This window comes from Acyrthosiphon pisum, chromosome A1 (assembly GCF_005508785.2).
Source record: "Acyrthosiphon pisum isolate AL4f chromosome A1, pea_aphid_22Mar2018_4r6ur, whole genome shotgun sequence".
NCBI lineage: Eukaryota > Metazoa > Arthropoda > Insecta > Hemiptera > Aphididae > Acyrthosiphon > Acyrthosiphon pisum.
In genome coordinates this window covers 129,060,399-129,065,420 of record NC_042494.1, presented here as the reverse complement: position 1 = coordinate 129,065,420, position 5,022 = coordinate 129,060,399, and the positions used below count along the sequence as shown (strand labels likewise).

Genomic DNA, 5,022 nt, shown 5'->3' with positions numbered 1-5,022 from the left:
TAGGATTAGTAAATAATTTAAGAAATATACTCATGTCAGCAAATTCCCAAAAATAATATTTTGAAAAAAATTATTACGTTCCAAATTAATTTAATCAAAAAAATATTGATATTTAAAAAAATTCTAAAAAATAAATTAATTGACTTAGATAAATTAATTTACTATCAAAATTGTTCTTATAATCAGATTCACCAATTGACTACTTTGGATTTATCCAAAAAAATTTAAATCGACTTTTAAATTTAAAATGTTCAGTATTAAAAAATAAAAAATAATCTTTATATTAGTTATATGTGCAGCGCATGTGACTATAAATTATCTATTTAAAAATTGATTAGAACAATAAAGTTATTTCATCTGTCGGGTCTTCCTGTTACGCACTGTATATTGTTAAATAATACTCTTGTACAATATTATGTTTGTTTAAATGTTTTTTGTTTTTTCATCGCATCATAGTATTGTACTACTTGTCATTCAGCCCATTAACATATTATCATAAAGAACAATGTAGTTTACTAATTACTCCTATTGTATGACTGACGTTACCAAATCTGTATACTATGTGCAGGACTGGCTTTTAATTCATACATTAATATTTTAGTTCTCCTGCTCAATAATTTATTTTGTGTGTTATTTAAATGTGTGTGTCAATTTTATATTATTATTATTATTATTATTATTATTATTATTATTATTATTATACATTCCAGTCTTCCACGACTTTATTAATTATATTATAATTTTATTTATATTACATTATTAGCTACATTATTATAATTTATATCCTCGTAATCCGACTTCATGATGCTCATTATTTATTTACCATGAAAAAATAGATAATAAATTATTATAAAAAAATAAATAATCGATATATAAAAGTCAAAAACGTGTTGGTTTTATTTTAAAATTAAACATTGTACTAAGCGTACATCAGTCATTATCTCAAAAATAATTGACTTTTTTTTAAAAAAATTATAGATTTACGCTGTTCTAAAATTATATAATTTTTTCATATTTTTCACCCTTATATTTATTTGGAAAAACACTATGAACTTTTGATTTTCAAATGGTAACCTATACTTTTGATTTCATAAATTAATAAAGTTATTATTTTTATGAATTATCACGTTTGAGTTTTCATTTTTCATAAATCCATTGATGAGTTTTGGGAGATGTTTGTGTGTTAATGCGTGTTACACCTAGTCGGTAGATACCGCAACAATTAGGATTTTTATGCCCTAGGGTAAAACATATTACATTTTTCAGATCAATTCACTAGTTTCTTCAAGTTGTGCCCCTAAATGTATTTTATAAGTCCCATTTGGCAAGGTTCGCGCAGATAGTCCCACTGAAGGTGTTTGCGGCATTGGTCATAATAATATTTATCGATTACAAAGACCAGAAGCTATAAGTAATAAATTCGATATTGTTCGACCTCAAGGTACACTGTTGTACCTACTCACTACAAGTAATTGGACCATTACTGTCACTCGTCATAATATGACGCATATACTTGCGTGTAATCCTCTTGTCCCCACTGGCCATTATAAAATACCTACGGGTACGAAACAATACGGTGATGTCAGATTAGCATAAGCGCAAATTGGGGGGGGGGGCTAAGCCCTCCCAAAAAAAAAACCTAGGACTTACAATTTTAAAAGGCTACATTGCAAAGGTCTGCTTACCTTTAATATATTCAGCCCCCCCCCCAAGTCTAAAGTTGAAATTGCGCCTATGAAGATTAGGCTGATTCACGATTTTTTTGACATTAGGCAGTAGTGATACACCACGAACAACTGACTAACATAATTGTTGGTCGTCGTGATCGGCATAGAATAGAGATCCAATCGGGGTCGGAATTTTGGAAGCGACAAACGACAGAAGTAGTCCAATTAGTTATACGTAATAATATATTAGTGTGTTGTTGTAGGACGTAGGTATAGGTTTAGCTACCTCTATACCTTTGATCAAACGATAATAATTTATGACATATATAACTTCTGGTCTTTATAATTGATAAGTACTTATTATTATGAACAGTGCCGTAATCGCCTTCGTGGAGCGAACTGCGTGATTGCCTTGAAAATGAGCAGTATAAAATACATTTGGGGGCTTTGTGAATTAATTAAAAAAGTTTAATATCTTTTGCCCAGGCCGCCCAGGGGCATACATATCCTAATAGCAGCGGTATATATAATGACGAGGACACAAGGTATAACACATTTACACAGAAAAAACCAAAACCACCCAACTTTGAGGAGCAATATCTCATCAACGGATTAATGAAAAATGAAAATTTAAACGTGATAATTCATGAAAAAAATGGCTTTATTAATTTATGAAATTTACATTATAGGTTACCATTTGAAAATCAAAAGTTGATAGTGGTTTTCCTAATAAATATAAGGGTGAAAAATATTTAAAAAAAATATACATTTCTATAACAGCGTAAATCTATCATTTAAAAAAAAAAAAATTTGAAAAAAGTCAATATTTTTTGAGTAGTGACTGTTGTGCGCTTAGTGAATGTGTGTATAGTGCATAGACTAAATTATTAGTTAATAGGTCTATGGCTTAGTTTGCACCTGTATTATACAAAATAAAATTGTCAAAAAAATGTGGTCATGTGCTGTGCGCAACACAGCAGTGCCCATGACCGTATATGTGTGTAATTCCATCCTTGTCTAGGGGAGTGCTAACCGTCTCTCCTTTTATACAACACGATAAACATTGGCAATTCTCTGGTATATATACTATCTATTGTGTCAGGTACCGTAACAAGTGAGAGCGGTAGAAGATGTTTTAGATCGCTCTATGTGTCGAGTGCGCGTTATGCAATGTTTTCATAAACTTCTAGATAGCGTTGTATGTATCAAAAAAAAAATAAGACGTTTTTTCGCTGTCAAAAACATTTGAGCCAATATTAAAATATTAAAATTGGACAATTTGAAAACTTAATAAATTAGAATTTAACCGTCAGGCAGTAGAGCTATAGCTATTCGTATTTGTACATGATCTACGTAATTGTAATTTTTACTTATATTTTATTTCATATTATTTGATTATGACATCATTTAAAAAATGTTTGTGTGACGTACTGATGTCTGATGCGTGTAAATCATTTTAAATTTAGATATTTTGATCGATTACCATATTGTAAACGTACTCACGGCCTGTGATAACTATTTTGATTGAAATCGTTATTATGAACTTCTTATAACACTACCTATATTCTATATTCGTGTGACCATTCGTCTATTCAATCACCACAGTGACGTACGCAGGGGGGGCTAATGGCTTGTAGAACCTCCCCCCCCCCCATTGTCGTATTATTGTTATCTGCATTTATTAAAAATATTTATCAAGTTTCAACTAGAGTTCGTAGCCTACGAAGTCTCTTACTACTAGTGCTGGGCAACGATATAATTGAGTAAGTTACTACGGATATTTCTATTCCAAGTGAGGCGCTTATCCAAGTTAAGTCCTAGATATCTAACTGTGTCAGATGTGGGAATACACTGAAAATAATTTAAAAAATAGAATATATTTTGTTGATTCAACTTTAGATTCTTCGAGCAACATTTTTAACTCAATTATTCTTGAGAAAAAAACCTCACTTGAAATTTATAAAAAAATCTCGTATTTTTAGAAATTTCAACAGAATAAAAAAGAATATTTTTTTATAACTCCGACTTGAAGGATTCAAAATATACTTCAAATGTTTTCAAAATTATTATTGGAGTAAAACTCAAGTCGGTACATTAGAATATTTTATAGTTCATTTTGCTCCAAAAAAAAAACTGTAGTGTGGAATTTCCTTAAGATGTAATTTATAACAACTGGCAACTGAAAATAAAAATTAAAGATTAATGTAATTAATTTAGAATTAGAGAAGTAGAAACAGAGCAGTATATAATTTATTTATTTTATTTGTAATCTAAATAGGGTTTATTATAAGCTAGGTATTTTACTTGCTCATTCTATTCAAAATTATCTATTGTAACAGTACAATGTAACTACATGATTTGGATTCTAATTCTTTTATCTTTTCTTAGCAATTAATTTACCCCTTATTTTGTTGTACCCATTTTCTAGTATTCTCAGAATAGATTATTCAGTGTGTGGTCAGCATTTCATATGTAGGAATTAAAATATTATGAACTCAGAACTATGAGCACGCAATATACATCTTGTTTTTTTAAACATAAATGAGCTCAAGTGTATAGTCTACTATCAAAGCTCTGTGTAGAATGAGCACACCGCAATAATAAGCACATAATATTTAATTTAAAACATCATTATATATTTCTGTAACTGATAATTGTATCAATTAAAAAAAATAATAATAATAATAATCAATGCACAACATAGGTGTTCTAATATTAAGGATGGTAAAAATGTCTTGATTAATACTAGAGTTGAAACAATTAACATCTACATTATGAATACTTATTTTTTTTATGTTAAACTTCAGTGATTAAACAATCATATGCAAAAATAAATCACATTTTATTTTATTACTAAATTTTTTCAAATAATAGTAATTTTAGGGCATATTATTTTTTTTTTAAATTGTCAACGCTCTTATAAGATTAGGTTTTTTAAGTTTACGATCTTCATGCATGAACATAAATATTTTAAGATACTAATTTATACATAAATCATCAAAAAATAAAATTATAATAAACTTTAGAAAAAATAAAAACTATCGTTAGATTTATTCAATAATTATTAATAAGATATTTGTGATATCACTGATCACCTATCATTTTATCTATTTAAATTGTACTTTAAACCAAGTACAGACTAAAATCAAATTAATGTGACGGATTTGTGATGTTGATTAAACCATGTACAATAAATTGAATTATGTATACATATTAGTTATATAAATCAAATTCATACATTTATACGATATGATATATCATATATTATTATATCCCTAGATTATCAGTCAAGACGATAAAATACATTTTCTTGTTGAACATGACTATTCATGGTTAAAATAAACAACAAATCGGA

The 5,022-nt window shown here is 28.2% G+C and overlaps 1 non-coding gene across 1 annotated transcript; it reads right to left on the bottom strand.

The window, feature by feature from the left end:
- Positions 1-2,610: 2,610 nt before the first annotated feature.
- On the bottom strand, positions 2,611-2,722 carry LOC115033958. The gene has a single exon (XR_003839304.1). It is a non-coding gene; the product is annotated as a U6atac minor spliceosomal RNA (small nuclear RNA).
- Positions 2,723-5,022: the final 2,300 nt, after the last annotated feature.